Here is a 21099-nt window from a genome sequence, read left to right as displayed (position 1 = left end):
TTATGTATTTAGGTGCTCCTATTTTGGGTGAATATATATTTATAATTGTTTTATCTTCTTCTTGGATTGATCCCTTGATCATTATGTAGTGTCCTTCCTTGTCTCTTGTAACATTCTTTATTTTAAAGTCTATTTTATCTGATATGAGTATTGCTACTCCAGCTTTCTTTTGATATCCATTGGCATGGAACATCTTTTTCTATCCCCTAACTTTCAATCTGTATGTGTCCATAGGTCTAAAGTGGGTCTCTTGTAGACAGCATATATATGGGTATTGCTTTTATATCCATTCTGTGAGCCCTGTGTCTTTTGGTTGGAGCATTTAATCCGTTCACATTTAAGGTAATTATTGATGTCTATGTTCCTATTACCATTTTCTTAATTATTTGGGGTTTGTTTTTGTAGGTCCTTTTGTTCTCTTGTATTTCCCACTTAGAAAAGTTCCTTTAGCATTTGTTGTAGAGCTGGTTTGGTGGTGCTCAATTCTCTTAGCTTTTGCTTGTCTGTAAAACTTTTGATTTCTCTGTCAAATCTGAATGAAATCCTTGCCAGGTAGAGTAATCTTTGTTGTAGGTTCTTCCCTTTCATGACTTTAAACATATTGTTGCAATCCATTCTGGCTTGTAGAGTTTCTCCTGAGAAATCAGCTTTTAACCTTATGGGAGTTCCCTTGTATGTTATTTGTCATTTTTCCCTTGTTGCTTTTAATAATTTTTCTTTGTCTTTAATTTTTGCCTATTTGATTACTATGTGTCTCGGTGTGTTTCTCCTTGGGTTTATCCTGCTTGGATCTCTCTCTGCTTCCTGGACTTGGGTGGCTATTTCCTTTTGCATGTTAGGGAAGTTTTCAACTATAATCTCTTCAAATATTTTCTCGGGTCCTTTCTCTCTCTCTTCTCCTTCTGGCACCCCTATAATGTGAATGTTTGTGCACTTAATATTGTCCCAGAGGTCTCTTAGGCTGTCTTCATTTCTTTTCATTCTTTTCTCTTTATTCTGATCCATGGCAGTGAATTCCACCATTCTGTCTTCCAGGGCACTTAATCGTTCTTCTGCCTCAGTTATTCTCCTATTGATTCCTTCTAGTGTCTTTTTCATTTCAGTTATTGTATTGTTCATCATTGTTTGTTTGTTCTTTAATTCTTCTAGATGGTTTTTCTTTAATCCTTTTTGGTCTTTGTTAAACATTCTTGCATCTTCTTTATATTTGCCTCCATTCTTTTTCCAAAGTCCTGGATCATCTTCACTATCATTATTCTGAATTCTTTTTCTGGAAGACTGCCTATCTCTACTTCATTTCATTGTTTTTCTGGGGTTTTATCTTGTTCCTTCATGTGGTACATAGTCCTCTGCCTTTTCATTTTGTCTATCTTTCTGCAAATGTGGTTTTTGTTCCACAGACTGCAAGGATTGTCGTTCTTCTTCTTGCTTCTGCTGTCTGCCTTCTTGTGGATTAGGCTATCTAAGAGGCTTATGCAAGCTTCCTGATGGGAGGAACTGGTGGTGAGTAGAGCTGGGTGTTGCTCTAGTGGGCAGAGCTCAGTAAAACTTTAATCTATTTGTCTTCTGATGGGTGGGGCTGAGTTCCCTCCCTGTTGGTTGTTTGGCCTGAGGCAACCCAGCACTGGAGGCTACAGGCTGTTTGATGGGGCTAATTCTGGAAGGGATCATGCCAAGGAGTACTTCCCAGAACTTCTGCTGCCAGTATCCTTGTCCCTGTGGTGAGCCACAGCCATCCCCCACCTCAGCAGCAGACCCTCCAACACTAGCAGGTAGGTCTGGTTCAGTCTCCCCTGGGGTCACTGCTCCTTCCCCTGGGTCCTGATGCGCACACTACTTTGTGTGTGCCCTCCAAGAGTGGAGTCTCTGTTTCCCTCAGTCCTGTCGAAGCCCTGCAATCAAATCCCACTAGGCTTCAAAGTCTGATTCTCTAGGAATTTCTTCTCCAATTGCCAGACCCCCAGGCAGGGAAGCCTGATGTGGGGCTCAGAACCTTCACTCCACTGGGTCAACTTCTGTGGTATAATTGTTCTCTAGTTTGTGAGTCACCCACCCAGCCATTATAGGATTTGATTTTACTGTGATTGCGCCCCTCCTACTGTCTCATTATGGCTTCTCCTTTGTCTTTGCATGTGGGGTATCTTTTTTGGTGAGTTCCAGTGTCTTCTTGTCGATGACTGTTCAGCAGTTAGTTGTGATTATGGTGCTCTCACAAGAGGGAGAGAGCACACGTCCTTCTACTCTGCCATCTTGAACCAATATCCCTGTTTTCTTTAAATTAAATATAAATAAATGAAAACATGTTGACCCTAAAGGGATATAAATAAAAATCTGTGCCTCTTCATGGCCTGTTGATACTAAAAGTGGAAAAAAATGAGAAAAAATGAATTGTTTTGGGCTTGAATCTTCTCCCTTTATTTCCCATATCAAATCCAGCCAACACTCCTTGACAGGAGCACAGCAGTGAGAGGGAGTAGGAAAGTGGAAATGTTAGGAATTAATCCAATTAAAAGTGATAGGAGATATGTACCACTTCACATTACATGGCTGATTGCCTTCTTACCCCATTTGACCACCAGTGAAAGCTTTGAGAACTATATCCAGATGCAGTTGCACCTACTTACCAAATCAACAGTGAACACAGCTAACGTTCACTGAGAACTATATCCAGATGCAGTTGCACCTACTTACCAAATCAACAGTGAACACAGCTAACGTTCACTACTGATTTGGTAATTAAGATAGACATGCAGGGCTTCCCTGGTGGTGCAGTGGTTGAGAGTCCGCCTGCCGATGCAAGGGACACGGGTTTGTGCCCTGGTCCGGGAAGATCCCACATGCCGTGGGGCAGCTGGGCCCGTGAGCCATGGCCGCTGAGCCTGCACATCTGGAGCCTGTGCTCCGCAACAGGAGAGACCACACCAGTGAGAGGCCCGCGTATCGCAAAAAAAAAAAAAGATAGACTTGCAGAGATTCCATTTTAAGACACTTGAATAGCATAGTTGATTTAAGGAAGATAGAACTTTTAGCAAGGATTGGGGAAAAAATTCAAGAGGAGCACAGTAATGCTCTAACATATATCAAGTTATATTGTGCCTATCACTGCTGTCATCCTAGTTGTGACTGCTAATAATATCTATAAACAGGTAAATCCAGATTGCATTGTCTTAAATCTTCATAACATGAATGGGTCTCCTGCAGAGCCCTCAAATTTAGCAAAGCATCAGTTTCCTTCTTTTCTTCACTGTTTGGTCCACATTCAGAGCCTTTAGACTTATTGAAGAAGAGCCTTCTCATATATTTTTTTTTAATTAAAAAAATTTATTTTACAGTAGGTCCTTGTTGGTTATCTATTTTAAATATAGCAATTCTCATTTTATATTGACTATATTCAATGTTGTGTAGTCACAGAAATTAGGCCTCAAGAGACTTGGATTCTGGTGTTTCACTCTTGGAATGAGACATAAAATTCATTTAGGCAAACACTTTCATTTTACAGCAGATGAAAGGAAGACATGAGAGGAGAGTGACTTACCCAAGGGCAGCCAACTGGGTAAACTCAGAGGAAACTCTCCTAGCCTGCCTCCAGTGCTCCTCACTCTACTAGGCAGCTTCTCTTCCCTCAACTTCTTGGTGACTCCACCTGTCACAGAATCAAAGACTCAGCTTCCCCACCTGTGAAATAGAAATGGCAGGTATTTTGCAGCACTGTTGTAAATAGAAAATAGTTTGGAATGTCCATTGAGTAGTATACTACCTCAAGTATTCCATACATTCATTTCTCATCCTGAAAAAGGGATCATCCATGTTCACTGTGGCCGAAGCAGAGAGCCTGTACCAGAGTAGGCCTTTCAGAAATTCTCACATTTTCAAGTTGTGAACAATTTTTTGCTGATGAATCTGATTGATCAGAATAGAATTGAGTTTATTTTGCATTACATGGTAATGAATTATCATATTTTTCACCTAATTAAAAAAAATGTTTTTGAGTGTAGTCTGAGTATGGCTGAAATATGTAAGTACATTAACAGGGTTTTGGCAGCTTCTCTGATGTAATCAGCTTGATCTTTGGCAGCATTAGGGGCATGGCAGGTTGGAGCAATGTTCTGTAGACACAAGTCCTGGGTGTTTGTTTTGGCTACTGTAGTGTGACTTTGCCTACATTTTTAAACTGCCTTCATACTCCATTTCTTTTCATATGAAGTGCAGACAGAGATGGATGATTTCTAAATTCTTTTCTAATTCTAAGATACAAACAAATCTCAGCCATTGTAATCATAAAGAGAACAAATGTTTGTGGAGTAGTATGGCATTTTCTGTGAAAATAGATTGTCTAATGTTTTTTGAATTAAAGTTACTAAAAATCGAAGCAAAAGAGCAGAAAGCCTTAAATTAGTGGCAGAGGGCCTTCTCTGACAATAAAATGTACTTGCTGGAAATTTACAGTAGCTGTAAAATGAAAACAACTATTAAATCAAAATTGACTTAGTACATTCAGAGACACAAGAATAAAACCTATTAACAGCTCAACAGAATTTAATTGAATACTATGAGTAATAAAAGAGAGGTCCAGTGGTGAATGCAGAGAACACTTATGGATGATTCTGAGTTGCAATATTTGACTTTCTGTGAGAATGAAGAGCTGAGTTCCAACCGTGTAGGTGCTGAGTTGATTAAAGAAGCTAAATTTACATTGGCATGGAGGTGTAAATGTATCATTGTGGTTTTCTCTCCCAGAATGTCTGAGACAGCCTGACACTGTCTAGAGAAGATTAGAATAAGTTCCCATCCAACACCTGGCTCCCAGGGGCCCCTCCCTACCCAGACCACTAACTGGGTATCTCCACCTGTGTCTGGCTCTGCGATGTCCAGCACATGGAGGCAGGGAGGGAGACCAGAAAGCCCATTTGGTGTTGTGTAGACTTGAGATTTTGAATTCCAACTCAGGCTACTTGAGTGACCCACTTAACTTGTCCAAGCCTGTTTCTCCACCTTCAAAATGAGGTTAATAAATAGCAACTGTTACATTGTTCTGACTTATATTTTTGGCTTAGTCTTTGCTAGGATTTACATTCCAAGCTGAGTTTTTACTAGCTTTTATACCAGGTTACATGCTTCTGGATTTTGTTTTTGGAATAGATATCCCTGCCTTGTGCCTAAATGATGTCCCTATTCTTTGACTATAGCTCTGTACCCAGTTCCAGTTCTTATTTCTCAACACTTATGTGTGTAAACATACACACAATATGGCCGGGCAAAACAGAACAAGCCTTCAAATGAATGACAGATATTTCCAAATAAAACATGAGTAGTATAAAATCAATGATTTCTTTCTTAACTAATAAAATCCAAGTGTTCAGATCAATTGATTCTTAAATCTAACCAGGTTGTTTGCTTAGTATAAGTCTTAATATTGCAACCACCTCCCTCTCCAAACTTTTGAAAAGAAATCACACCTCTTAATATCTTGTCTATCGCTCAGATAAGCAAACACCTGATCACTTTCATAAGTCACTAAAGGTTTATCTTAGCCGCTTCCTCATTCCTTTGTGCTGTTTCCTTTTGCCCTTTTTGGGGAACTGCAGGGAAATAGCCCTAGAATGGGACATTACTCATGTTTATGAAGCTTTTCCTTCTTATGGGATCACAGAAGAGTGATATATTATGATTAGTTTTTTTTTATTGGAGTATAGTTGATTTACAATATTGTGTTGCTTTCTGCTGTATGACAAAGTGAATCAGTTATACATATACCTATATCCACTCTTTTTTAGATTATTTTCCCATGTAGGTCATCACAGAATATTGAGTAGAGTTCCCTGCACTCTAGTTAGTATCCTTAAATAAGACGGACTAAACCCACTGAATATTTTCTAAAAGATAGATTGTTTGCATTGAGGTAAAATGAGCAGATCTACTAATTCCTTGGCTGATGGCCCTCTTGTTTAGGAAACCCACATGCTTGCTCTAAAAAGAAGCAAAAGAGAAATTTTCACTTTTATACACCAAATAAAACAAAATGAAATGACAATTGGATTTCACTGTAGACCCACATTCTTTGCTTGAGAGAGAGTCTCAAAAAGCAGAAGAGCACGTTCTTACATTTGCTGATACCAGCTCATCCTGCAGAATCTGAACTAGAAGGTGAGAGCAATCCCTTTCTCACTAAGGGAGCAAAGTCAGCTCAGGGGCCCTGCAAGAGTCAGACACCCAAATGTTCCCATCTTAGGAAGAGGATTGGGGTTCAGAGTGAGGACCATGGAAGCTGGTGAGACTCTTTAACTGGTTTGGATGTCTTGATGTCAAGAAATATCAGTTGCCATAAGAAAAAGTACACATATGGTCCTGCCCAGAGATAGAGGAGGGCTCAAATGTTGAAGACTTTGAAAAAATGCACATTCAGCATTGTTATAGTAAAATCCTGGGACATACCTTTTCGTGTTAGATAGTAAACATTTTATTTTTAAATTTGTGCTCGCCGCTGCCTCTAAAATAGTCTCCTCTTACATAGTAGGAGCTCACATATCTATTAAAGATATTTCTTTAAAATTCTCCTACCCAGAAGATATTCAAGTGTTTTAAAAAGAAATATGGGGTGGCAAGAAAATGAATATTTCTGGCAACTCCCTTTTGCCCTTTTCCTTACCTCCTTCATTCTGACATGTATACCTGTTGAAAATCTTGCTTGCCATGACAGATAATCATTTTGAATGATCTCTTAAAACCTGGAGTTAAAAAATACTATCCCCAAACACCTATTAACATCTCTCTAAAATTTCACTCTCCATTGAACTAAAGGAGCAATATATTTTTACCCAAATAATTTGTTATGGATTCATGGTAGTAACCATATGGTTTCCATTCTCAGCTGGACAATCAACATTTCTTCAATAATTCTTTCTCTTTTTCTAATCAGATCAATTCCACCAAATCCTTTCACAAACTGGAATCCTTCTTGTGATTTATCTGTGACAATTTCCAATGTAGCTCCAAATTTTTTATAGTTGTTAGCAAAGCATTCCAGCAGGGGCATGCTCTCAATCAGTTCATGTTCTTGTCCTGTCTCTTTGTCTGTAAAATGAGATTTATCCTTCTCTTGTTCTGGAGTTAGAGAATTTTCTCCTCTTCTGTGCCTTGGCAATGAAGAATATATCTCATTATATCCAGATTTTCATAGACTATTAGAATCTCTACAGCTCCCATTTCTAAAGCCTTTAGTGTATCTTCAACTCCAAAACAGTATTTGCCCATGTCCTGACTGATTTCATCAAAGTCTTGCCCTATTAACTTCTTCTCTTGCATGAACTTCACATTGGAGAGGACTTCAGTAGATAACTCGATATCTTGGTTGAATCCATTTTCACCACCATAAGATATATCAGCTAATTTTAAAACTTTTGATTGCAACCTCTGATCAAACATGTCAGATTGACTCAGTTCAGTTTTTTTGTTTTTTGTTTTTTTGTTTTTTGTGGGATGTGGGCTTCTCACTGTTGTGGCCTCCCCCGTTGCGGAGCACAGGCTCCGGACGCACAGGCTCCGGATGCACAGGCTCAGCAGCCATGGCTCACGGGCCCAGCCGCTCCGCAGCATATGGGATCCTCCCAGACCGGGGCACGAACCCATGTCCCCTGCATCAGCAGGCAGACTCTCAACCACTGCGCCACCAGGGAAGCCCAACTTAGTTCAGTTTTAAAGTCAGCTGATCCAGCTAAAACGAGACCAGCCACATTCACTTTGTCCTCAGAAATAAACAGCTGCACAGCAGTCTCAGCTACTTTCCCAACATAGCTATGTCACTTTTCCATTCTTAAACGGGCAAAACGCAAGGCTGACTGACCTCCTCTGCCATGTTTCTTTGGGAGATCCACAGTGAGTTTGTGCAGGACTTCTCTTGTATTTCCTTGGAGTGTGCCAAAAAGTGCACCACTACCATCTATTACAATGAAGCCAAACTTGCTGTCATCTGAAAGTAGTGCTATAAGAGCCTCTGTATGGAATTTGTCACACAGATACAAAGACGTATCAATTTTTTTGAAAGCTTCAAAGTCAATGTTGACTTTCTTTTCCTTTCCCTCTTCTGTTACCATTGTACCAAACAACCAGGCCATTTGGCGGTACTTTGTTACAAAGTTTGAGTCTTCGTTGTACAGATGTAATGGCTCCCAGGACTGAAAGGTAGTTTACTCGTGACAATGTTAGATGCAGTTCAAACTCATCAGCTAACATTTTTGCCACTCGTGAAATCTGGTCTTTGGGAGGAATGATAAATGATATCATGCTTGTGCCATTGCCGAGGGCCGCCTCCAAGTTTTTATTTATTTATTTATTTATGTATCTATGTATGTATGTATGTATGTATGTATGGCTGTGTTGGGTCTTTGTTTCTGTGCACGGGCTTTCTCCAGTTGCGGCAAGCGGGGGCCACTCTTCATCGTGGCCTCTCTTGTTGCAGAGCACAGGCTCCAGACGCGCAGGCTCAGTAGTTGTGGCTCACAGGCCTAGTTGCTCCGCGACATGTGGGATCTTCCCAGACCATGGCTCGAACCCGTGTCCCCTGCATTGGCAGGCAGATTCTCAACCACTATGCCACTGGGGAAGGCCCCGCCTCCAAGTTTTAATGAGCTTTTTGATATTCCAGAGCTCCACGTCCTTGTCGGCAGCACTGGGGGCGTCCGTCATCTTCTCGCCTCCTCCTCTCTAAGGACCCAGTCCTGGGCGGCAGCGGCTGCTCCTCCCCAGCGGCGGCTCTCGACAATTTCTAATTTCAGTAATTTTTTTTACCTTGCCTTTTGTGACATCATTCACTCATCTTTCCTCCTACTATGGAAAACTCCTGGAAAAGCATGAACTTTGCCATCAGTTAGACCAAAATTCAAATAGTGGAACTTCCACTTACATAGTGTATGATCTTTTAAGTTAATGATTTAACTTTTTTTCCCCCACTGTACTCTTTTATGATTTGAACCACAATTCAAGTCTGAGAATATATAACTGATAGTGATGCTTATTAGCACTACACTAGAATTCTTGGCAGCATCCCCATAGGTAAACTCAGAATCCCCATAGGTAAATCACATCATCCTCTCCTCATCCTTCCACTCATCCTCTCCTGCTTTCCCAACACTACCTATGGCCCTGGGAGCACCAACTATTCTGCGAAGCACAGTTTGAAAATCTAAGTTAAAAAAAAGGTTTATTCATATTCAACAGTCTAGGAAAACTTTGGCATTTCAAGTTTAATTTGCTTTCATTTTCCATAAAGATTCAAAAAGCAGGCAGCCTGTATTTATAAGATAAATAATTATTTTAAATATTTCAAAAAGAAAATAATCCATTTGACCCTATATTTAACTATCAGAGTTGAGTAAAACAATCAATTTTTTGTCATTGTTTTAAAATCAGGAATCTAACCTGTATTCATTTCCCTTATTACACACCCATCTCCTATTTCTGTTTTCTATTCTTTTGTTACTTTTATCTGAGATTATAGACCCTGATTATGAATTTTCAACAACTTCAAATTTAAATACAGGAATATTTTTGAGTTTTCACTTTAAATTTGAGAATTTTCTGAAGACACTTTAAAAAGTTCTTTGCATATTTGTAACTAGTTTCATTGCTCAATACTAACCAATTTGCAAGTACTTCCCCATTTTACAGACTTTGATCATGATTCAACTCCTAATTGAGTGGAGTACATACCTGAGGTTTGGTTTTGTTTCTTTCATTCATGAGAGGGACATGAGTGTTATATTTTTTGGAGCTTTTACACATATAAAAATGTTTTCTGTTACTATGACTCATGAATGACATCATGGCGTGGTTTGGGATTCCCAATCTTTTAATCTCAGATGTCCATAGACATCATTCTATTCTCTACTGGGATTTAATGTTCAAAAGAGCTTCCTACTCTTTATACTTATAATTTAAAATATTTTATTTAGTTCTTCCTGGAACATAAGAGATGCTGGTCTTTCCTGCAGAGAAAAGTATTCTTCTATTATATCTTTGATTATAGTGTCTCATTTACTTGCTTTGTTTCCTCTTATAGAATATCTTTTTATCAACATAGTAAATCTCTTCTCTCTCTTCTTTGTATATATCACACTTATCATTTTTATTATTTCTCCCCCTTCTCTGGGAGAAATTTTGAAGTTTTTTACTTACATCACTGATTTGATTTGTTTGGCATCAATCCTGTTCTAATGACTTCAGTGAGAATTTTAACCCTATTATTCCATTTTTAAATTTCTTCAAAGTGTTGTTTTGTTTGTATGTTTGTTTTTATCTCATCCTGTTCTTATCTTACTCTTTGCAGTATTTTCATTCTAATATGAAGTGAGCTCTATTTTGGCCCAAGGTTTACAGACACATTGCTGTTATAGATGGCCCACCGCAATCCTTGCTGTCACTTGTGTATTTGTCAAGACCATCCTCTCAACTGTGTGCAACCCTGGCTCAATTTCTGATACCTCAGAAACATTCATCTGGCTCTGAAATGGAACATTCGGTTCTTACTTTTCAGTGTCTTTACTCTAAGGGGGATAACATATACCCTAAGGCAGCCCTCCATGGTTTAATCAGGTGAGTCCATGAAAAGTTGTATTTTGCCAGCAAGCACAACTTCCAGGGCCCTCCCTCCTTCAATGTATACAGCTTTACCTGGAAGGTCATCTCCCTAGGATACACATGTCACTCTCCATTTGTCCCTCCCCCGGCCTTGTTATACAAGAGGCACTGCATTGGATGAGAGCAATATCAGCTGTCTCAAAAGACAGTCAGTAGAGGAAAGTTGCTCAGTTTTCTGATTAATGTAATATATGTTTCTTTAAAAACAAGTAGTAAAAATGAGTCAAAACTTCTTTCTCCCCTTTTCATTTCCAGCTGTGTCATTCTAATTCAGAGAATAGAATGCATTCAGGCCACTTATAAAGCTTCTTCATCTAACTGTTCCAAGATTTTAAAGTTGATGGAAATATCCTTCAATGTCTGTCATATGCATTTGATTCCTGACCTTATTTTTAAAGCTATTGTTAATGCTTGCCTTTTCATATAATTCTGCCTGTAACTTATTTGCAAGTTAGGAGATGGCCTGTCATGATCTCAGCCCAGAAGTCAGTGTCTTCTAAATGCAGGTGTAATTAACAGGCTAATGAATGTCACAGCCATTTTATTACTTACATGGAAACAATTAACAAAACCAAGTTGAAGCAGTGTTACTGGTTGGAAAGAACAGCAGTGTCAGAAAATTTAGAGTTATATTTTTACCCCCTTTTATTAATTGTGTGACCTTAAATAAGTCACTTAACCTTCTTGAATCTGTTTATTTTTTCATAAAGGAGCAATATAAATAACACTTGTTCTAAGGACCCACAGGGGTGTTGTGAGGACCAAATGGGTTAGCACTTGTAAAAGCCCTTTGTAGTCATTACCACTCTAGACCCAAGTATTGCTCTCACTCCCATGACCTTGGCCTCATCAGTGGCACATTGAAGCAGCTGAGCTAACTGAGCTAACAAGTCATAAGAGTGTTTCATTAATATTAATTTCTGACCCTTAGCCATTACTGAATATAAAAAGTAAATGGTAATTGTGAGTGTTCTAGCCTCTGCCATTAAAGAAAGAGGAAAAACAGATATCTTTTATTGCCAAGTGTTAAATTTACATGAATTTTACCTACCACTTCCTAGAGTTCCATAAATAGAGGATTTCTTTCATATTTTCTTCCTTATCATCCATAAGAACATGTGAATTTTCAGACTCTGACTGTACTTATTACCTCTTAACCGCATAAAGGATAAACCAAATGAGACCAGAGTCACAGATAAACTTTCACCGTTATTAAATTAGATTAGAACAAAAGTATAGACAATTAACGTTGGAAAGTATTGTGTAGAAAAGGAAGTAATGAAAGATTGGTCTTTAATTGTCTTTAAGGCTAATCGAAGGCAGGGAATTCTAAATCGAGTTCTAATTTACAGGCTAATAAATGCCACAGACATTTTGTTATTAACATGAAAATTAGCAAACATATAAGAAGAGACTAGTTTGGAATATGGCAATTCTAAGCACTTGGAAATAGAGCACACATCACTTACATATTTTATTTTTAATCAGTATATAATGCATTCCCCTAAGAGGAGAGCATAATAAAAACTTCTAGGCTTTTAGCCCTAGTTGCAAGTGCTCATGAATGAAATGGCCAAACTTCATGGCATAGCAAACATTTTTAAAAAGCAAAGACCTGTGTTGGAATATGACAAAACCTTCTCTTTCAGTCTGTAAACCTGTCTTCATTCTCTATGTAATATGACTTTTCCCTTCATTTTGCAAATAGGAAAACTAAGCTAAAGAGAAATTGAAGAATACCAATGTCCTTATCATTTGACACTTTGCGTTAGTTTTTCATGTCTTTTCTTCTTAATAAACTAATTATGCCTACAGTTCAAGACTATGTCTTACCCATCATAGACCAACACAGCCTTGGATATAGTTACTCGTGTGCACTGCCCCAGAGCTACACCCCTCTGATGCATGTTCTAACACGTTCAAGGAAGGAAATGTGATTGCAGCAGGTCTGTGACCGCAGCAGGTCTGTGATCTTTCCTCTAACCTCTGGGATTCCTGGAAACATTAACTTAGGAAATCACAAGAGGATAATATTGCAAATTCTGGAGGTTCCCCAAGACCACCCTCATGTGCAAGGATTTGTTAGGACTTACAGAACTCAGAAAGGCTGTTATACTCAAGGCTACAGTTTATTATAGCAAAATCAGCAAAGGAAGGAGCACAGAGGGCAGGTTCCAGGACTGCCTGTTCCAAGCATGAACTTCCAGGGGTCCTCCCCCAGTGGAGTCTGTGGACAATGCCTGCTTCTCCCAGCAATGATGTGTGACAGTACGTACAGAGTGCTGCCAGCCAGGGAGGTTCCCCTAGCCTTGGGTTTGTTTGTTTGTGTTCAGTTTCATTGAGATATAATTGACAAATAAAACTGTAAGATATTTATTTTTTTTTTATTTTTTTTTATTTTTTATTTTATTTATTTATTTGGCTGTGTTGGGTCTTTGTTTCTGTGCGAGGGCTTTCTCTAGTTGCGGAGAGTGGGGGCCACTCTTCATCGCACTGCGCGGGCCTCTCACTGTCGCGGCCTCTCCTGTTGCGGAGCACAGGCTCCAGACGCGCAGGCTCAGTAGTTGTGGCTCATGGGCCCAGTTGCTCCGCGGCATGTGGGATCTTCCCAGACCAGGGCTCGAACCCGTGTCCCCTGCATTGGCAGGCAGATTCTCAACCACTGCGCCACCAGGGAAGCCCAAAACTGTAAGATATTTAAAGCCTAAATTGTGATTATTAAAATAACTTTTCCCATCTAGTTAATTAACACATCCAACACCTTACATATTTATCTCGTGGGTTTTTTCTCTTTTTTTAGTGAGAACATCTTAAGTTCTGCTTTCTTAGAAAATTTCAATTATACAGTACAGTGTTAGAGGGAGAGGTTGGTAAAAGGACACAAACTTATAGCTATAAGATGAATAAGGTCTGAGGATCTAATGTATAACATGGTGACTATAGTTGATAACAATGTACTGTATAATTGATATTTGCTAAGGGGTTCAGAAATTTTTATAGGAGATTAACCACATAGACTTTCTGTCCATGGCTGACCTCAATCTCCAGTCCCTTCATAGGTCAAGCTGATACCACATGGCCCAAGGCCCCCACCATAAATCAAATTGGCATAGACCACCAGCAGTGGCCTAATACCTCCAGTTAAACAGGCAGGGCATTCCAAGGTTCCAAGGGCTTAGACGTTACCTCCTAGGAGCTGGGAACAAAATGCAAGGTTAATCATATATATATTTTGTTGTTGTTGTTGTTGTTTACTCTATCCTTACTATACTGAGACTACCTGCACTATATCCAAGAAAAATCAGAATTGGTTGAAGTTGTTATGCTGAGATTGTGTATCAAGTAATTATAGCTGCTACTAACAGGATCAATTGCACTGGAGCCAGATATAAAAGCTCAAGACATCCCAGAGCTGAAGGCTTCTCCAGGCTGAAGTGGTCCATGTCTAATCAGTCTATTGTCTTCTGACCACAGCCCCACCCCTGCAAATGAGGAGAGTTTGAGAGATATTTGGAAACTATATCTAGTTGGAGCAATGAGACCTCCCCTATGCTATGGCCAGTCAGACTGTAGGTTTTCTATCCCATATCCTTTCTTCTAGCTAAGTGAACTTGGTACTATGGAAAACCTATTGTGTCTCATGAATTTTATTATCAATTCAAACCCAAGACACCTGCTGGTGGTTGAGCAGAGTGGGTTTTGGATTATACAACTAGTATTATTTGATGCCAACAATATAACTGACCTCTTTAATTTTTCAAACTAATTGTTTTAGTCCCCACCAAACTTTATTAGCAGTAAATACATAATCTCTCTTTTGAGGTTTTCCTCACCACTATTCCTGTGTCTGCCTTGGTGAATTGTTCAAGATATCTGGAGGCAAACCCAGTCAGTGTCACTGTGGTCCATACTAATCCAACATAAATTTGGGAAGAAGAGTTAAATCTAGAACTTCTCCTTTTGAGACTCTTGGGAATTTTATACAAGCCGGTCTATAATGAAGAGAGAAGAAAGAGATTGCTGAGGTACAAGGTGTTGGGAAGAAAATAAAATCTAATGGGATAATGGAGCCTGTGTGAGTAGAGGAGACACATGCAGTGTGTGTGTGTCCCCCATTGTTCCTTGCTGCCCTATTCACGAATAATGTCTGTGATGCCCAGTGAGCACAGAGTTCTGTTGGGACCACTATGCTTGGGAGTTCAGTGAGATTTAGTGAGTACAAGGTAAGCATATTCCATCTATGTCTGGGTAAGTTGGGCTCTGACAGTCTCAAGAAGCCATGCTTTCTCTTAGAGCTTGAAAGAAGGCAATAGCATTCTGTGAAGTATATACAAACAGCCAATAAACCCTGTCATTTCCTTTCTTACTAATGTTACTTCCCTGTATTAGCCAACCACTTATGCTGAAAATGATGACATAGAAAGGAAAGGAATGATAGGGCAATTCATATTTCTTTTCTCTTTAGTTCTATCTTACTCATCAATAAGCTGAAGGTAGACAGTGTTGATAGAATGGGTGTGTGTCAAGAATTAAAATAAAAACAGTTGAATTACTTTTGTGCAGCATTTCCATTATTATGTTAATAATGAAGTATATGTGCAATAATGGTCTACAAAATACAAATTGTGTAATTTCAGTGATGCTGCATACTAGTTATATACTTTTATATTTCTGTTTAAAACTAGCATTACACAATATAAAGAGTCTAATTATTTAAACTTAATTTTTATTTACTTAAAAAGACAGTAAAATGCAAATACAAAATACATTATGAAGGATTCTGGGAAGATGGCAGAGTAGGAATCACCAGAAATCTGTCCTCCCATCTAGATAACAATTGCACTGCCAGAATCTGTCTGATCTAAATATTTTGGAACTCTGGAGTCCATTGAAGGTTTGTAACTTTCAGGGGAAACCTTGGACAGTAAATTGTGATTAATTTCAGTCAATTTCAACTCTTACAACAATTTCAACACTTATCTACCCATACCCCACACCTCAGCCACAGCTTGCAGGTGCCAGGGTGGGCAAAAAGGACCTTGTTCTCCAAATATTGAGGATCTGATCATTTATTGCTGCTTCTGATCCCAGAGGTGCAGTCAAAGAAGCAGGAAGTCATTGTTGGTTACATCTCCCCCAATTGTTGCAAGCCCATCCCCCTCTGGCTGAAGTCAGTTCCAGGAAATTTCATGGGTCTCCTTTTCATTTTCCTATTTTTTCTTTTTTGAGAGCCATATGTTGAGACTAGAACATTCCAAAACAACTGCATGAATGGGGAAAATTAGTAAGTGGGTGTGTATGCCCAAGGAAAGGCTCAGAAAATATCTAAGAAGGCTTAGGTTTATAACTCAGGCTGATCCTCTGTATGTATGTAGCCTGTAACAGCAAAAAATAAATAAAGAAAAATAATAACAAGAATACAGCACACACTGGGGAAGGGGAAGAATCTGATTTCCAGAGTTCCCACATTATTAGATTCAAATGTCTTGTTCTCAACAACAAAAAAATTACAAAGCATACAAAGAACAATAAAGTGTTTAAAGGAAAAGCTACATCAACAACAACTTTACTTGAAAAAGACCTGATGACAGATCTACTAGACAAAGACTTTAAGACAAATGTCTTAAAGATGCTCAGAGAACTAAAGGAAGATGTCAAGAAAATAATGGATGAAAAAATGTAAATGTCAATAAAGGGAAAGAAAATTTAAAAGAAATTAAAAAGAATTCCTGGATCTGAAAAGTATAATAACTGAAATGAAAAAATTATTAGAAGGATACAAAGGCAAATTTGAGCAGGTGGAAGAAGGAATCAGTGACCTTGAAGGCAGGACAATGGAAATTATTGACTCTGATGAGGAGAAAGAGAAAAAAATTAAAGAAAGATAAACAGAGCCTAAAGGACCTGTGGGACACCATCAAGAAAACTAACATACGTATCATGAGAGTTCCAGAAGGAGGAGAGAGAGAGAGAGCAATAGAAAAACCTAAAATTCACATGGAATCTCAAGGGACCCTGAATAGCCAAAGTGATCTGAAAAAGAAAAATAAGCTGAAAAACTCACAGTTCCTGCTTTCAAAACTTACTATGAAGCTACAGTAATCATAACAGTGTGGTACTGGCATAAAAACAGATATATAGCCCAACAGAATAGAACAGAAATTCCAGAAAGAAACACTCACATATATTATAAAATAATTTTTGACAAGGATGCCAAGACCATTCAATGGGGAAAGGACAGTCTTTTCAACAAAGAGTGCTGGGAAAATTAGATATCCACATGTAAAAGAATGAAGTTGGACCCTTACTGAACATCATATGCACCAAAAATTAACTCTAAATGGATCAAAGCTCTAAATGTAAAGTATAAAACTCTTAGAAGAAAACATCATGACAGTGGATTTAACAATAATTTCTTGGATATGATACCAAAGACACAGGCAAGAAAATAAAAAGGAGACCAATTGGACTTCATGAAAATATTTTAAAAATTGTGCATCAAAAGACAATATAAACAGAATAAAAAGGCAAACCAGAGAATGGCAGAAAATGTGAAAATCATATATCCGATAAGAGATTAATATCCAGAATATATAGAGAACTCCTAAAACTCAACAACAGAAAAAAGAAACAACCTGATTCAAAAATGAACAAAGGACTTGAATAGACATTTCTTCAAAGAAGATATGTAAATGGCCAATAAGCACATGATAAGATGCTCAATATCACTAATCATTAGGGAAATGCAAAGCAAAGCCCCAATGAGATACCACCTCTCATCCCTGTTAGGATAGCTACTATCAAAAGAAAAACCAAAACCAAACAGAAAATAACAGGTGTTGGCAAAGATGTGAAGAAATTGGAACCCTTGTGTGGATTGCCATATGACCCAGCAATTCCACTTCTGGATATATACCCAAAACAATTGAAAGCAGGGTCTTGAAAAGATGTGAATATGTACAGAATTGTACATTGTACATATGGCAGAATTATTCACAATAACTAAAACCTGGAAGTAACCCAAGTGTCCATCAACAGATGAATGAGTAAGAAAAATGTGGTATATACCTACAATAAAATATTATTCAGCCTTAAAAGGGAAGGACATTCTGACATATGCTATAAAATGGATGGACTTTGAGGATATTTTGTTAAGTGAAATAAGCCAGTCATAAAAAAGACAGACACTATGTGACTCTATTAATATGATATTTAGAGTAGTCAAAATTATAGAGACAGAAAGTAAAATGGTGGTTGCCATGGCCTCAAGAAAGGCAATATGGGGAGTTATTGCTTAATGGGTGCAGTTTCAGTTTTATAAGATGAAAAGAGTTATAGAGATGGATAATGGTGATGGTTGCACAACATGACGAATGTATTTGATACCATTGAACTGCATACTTAAAATGTTTAGATGGTACATTTTTTGTTATATATGTTTTACCACAATTTTTAAAAATTGGCAAAAAACCGACTATAACAAGTTGAGTGAGACCTTAGAAGAAAAGAAAAAAAACTTTTCTACTTTAGTATCTACAAAGACACCTTATTCTACTTTTTATCAAGTGGCCCTGCATTTTTATTTTGCACTGGATCTTGCAAATTATGTTAACCAGCCCTACAATGAAAGTTTTAGTCAGGTATTAAAAAATATTGTATGACTGGACCAACTTAAATATAATTGAATTAGCTGACAGAATCCTTCAAGAAGTGCAAGAAAATAGAAACAAAGATACAATACACTTGGGCTTGCCAGAGTCTTACAACTGAATCAGACAAGTATGGTGGAGCCTGGACGGTCTTTCTAGCTACCTACTTATCTTAAACACTATTCATTATACTGATGAAAATTATTTTGGGTTAAATGACATCACATATTTTAGGCTAATTAAAAAACCCTCTGGTATAGATTTTGAGAACAATATTTTTAAAGCAACAACCTCTGGAGTGTGGATTTCTGATTAGGGCACTTTGAAAGCTAACCAACCAGCCCTAGAGTATAGGTTAAAATTCATTTGCATACACATACGTTCAACCAGTTACATTGCTCTGACAGTATAACACCCAGGCCAATCCCTCTCGGAGCTCTGGTACCCTTCCCTTGCAGCCAAACAAGAACTGATTCTCCCCCATTAGCTTTATATATATTTAAATCTATCCCTTCTTTAAAATAAAAAATACTCCCCATCCCTATCTTCACCTCCTTCTGCTGCATGTACACATGTGCACACACACACACACACACACACACACACACAAGCAACTGCCTTGACTCCAAGGTATCACTCTTATTACCACCAAAACTTTTAACCTCTTGGTGCCTTCATTTCCTTACCTATAAAATGAGGACACTAATAGGACACTAATATTTACCCTTAGAGAATTTTATATTCATCTTCCCCCTTTGAATTTAAATATTACTCCCCCTGGGAAGCCCTCCCTGACTTAGTTGTCCTTCCTCTTTCCCTTATAATAGTGTATCTCCCATTTCATATCATTCATTCTGCTCCATTATTCCTTTTCTTGTTTATGTACCTAGCACACTGTAAACTCTGAGCCCAGAAAATTGACATATATTAATAACAACTGTCTCTCTAGTGCCTGACAAAATGGTGTCCTAATAAGTATTAATTTAATGCACTTTGTATTCATTTAGAAATATCCACATGGTGTGCAGCTGGCTGCCCCTGGTCTTTTTTTTTTTTAAAAGATGCAGTACTTTCTTAAAGCAATTCACCTCTCTGAATGTGGAACTGCTCTTAAGGTTTAAAGATGCCTTCTGGCTAACTTTGAAAAGGATGTTTGCAGTATTATATCTATATATCATCTTCCCATCCATATTCCACCCGCCTCTACCCCCTCCCAAAGAAATACATCAATTTGTTTTCTCTGGACATCTATGATTGATAGCTACAGCTAGAGACTCACTGAAGGCTTGGTGGTAGCAGCCAGAATGTCATTCAACCAGGACTGATGAAAGCAAGACTGACTATCACTGTTTATTGAGTTTAATTGTCCCTGGAAAACCATCAGATGTTCCCTATGGAAAGATACAATTACAGGAGTTTCCTCCAGAAACACTTTATTACTTTTTAAATAAGAATTCACTCATCAAAATTGCCACAGGCAGACATACACACACCCTACTTAGTGATACAGTCTTTTAAGATACTTTTTGCCCATATGTGTTCATCTTACAGAAGAGGAAACTGAGGCTTATCAAGAGGAATTAACCCAAGGTCTAAAAGTCAGTGAAGGGAAGGACCAGCTTTCAGATGTCAAGCCCTGGGTCTTTCCACCCTCAGCAAGATGCTTCCAGAGTAAAATACGTTACTCTCAGTCACTTCATATAGATTTCAATAAACATATGAAACAACTGAGACTGAAGAATGGCAATCACCTCAGGATTCTGAGTTTCCTTGGGGCTTTCCTATGATTAGATATGCTCTTGCCCCTTGAGCAGTCAAATTATCTGTAAAAGGGCAGGGGAGTTGAAATACAAACTCCATGCAACGCCATTCTGAGACACAGACTTGATGATTAACTCTCATAGAAATAACTGAAATATAACATTGAACTTTATTGTTTCAGAGTGCTAAAAAGAATTTGTATTTTGGAGTATTGAATATGCTTTGTTGTCAAAGGCCAGGGTTGATTTTTCTTGGTATCCTCCATGCCTAAAACAGTTCCTGGCAGATAAAGGAGGGCCTGCTAGCCTGCTCTAACCTTTGTAAGCTCACTCTGGCAAATCCATCTCTTAAAGAGGGTTAGTGCAGAGAGCTGTTGAGAGTGTGGACCCTGAAACCAAGCTGTCCACCTTGAAATTCTAGGCCTGACACTTCTCATACATGTGACCTTGGGCCAGTTACTTACTTTCCTGACTGTCTATAAAATGGTTTTAATATCAATGTCTGTCTGCATTATCGGGTTAGATCATTGTCAGGAGGAAAAGACTTATATGTGCTTAGAATTAAGTGCCTGGCACTTAATAAGCTCTGTATGTGTTTGCAGTTATTATAAACATGTGTCCTAGGGTCATAACTATGGATGTCAACCATGATTTAACAGATGTTATATGTAAAGGATTAAACGAGTTCATAGATACTATGTATACATTTACATAAAGGTATAAGTTTGAAGTTTATTGTTATAAAGAATTTTATGAAATCATTTTGTGATTATAAGTCCTTTTAAAAATTGCTTCCCTCCTGCCCCTACCAAAGAAAACTGTTCAGTAGAAATTTATAGTTAAGTTCTTGTAACCTATTTTAATGTTTAATTGATCAAGCTGAAATAAGTATTGGCAAACCAATACTCTGAAAAGGAGATGGGTTTCATGATTCATATAGGCTGTGCATATACATTATACAATGACTACAGTAGTTAAGGAGAGATTGCCTGACCCAGATATCTCTCTAAACAATCCTAGGAGAGGATCTTTACTCAAGAAACATTGATTACAACTGA

General features: G+C 38.2%; 1 pseudogene across 1 annotated transcript; it reads right to left on the bottom strand.

The window, feature by feature from the left end:
• Positions 1-6799: 6799 nt before the first annotated feature.
• LOC309792596 (eukaryotic peptide chain release factor subunit 1-like) lies at positions 6800-8322 on the bottom strand (annotated as a pseudogene). The gene is made up of 2 exons: positions 7660-8322; positions 6800-7432 (listed from the first exon to the last, which is right to left on the bottom strand). The product of its transcript is annotated as a eukaryotic peptide chain release factor subunit 1-like (transcript).
• Between the last annotated feature and the right edge of the window lie 12777 nt (positions 8323-21099).

Source organism: Mesoplodon mirus (assembly GCF_964341445.2).
Source record: "Mesoplodon mirus genome assembly, chromosome: 2".
Taxonomy (NCBI): Eukaryota; Metazoa; Chordata; class Mammalia; order Artiodactyla; family Ziphiidae; genus Mesoplodon; species Mesoplodon mirus.
The sequence above is the reverse complement of the archived record's forward strand: the minus strand, read 5'-3'. Positions and strand labels throughout refer to the sequence as shown.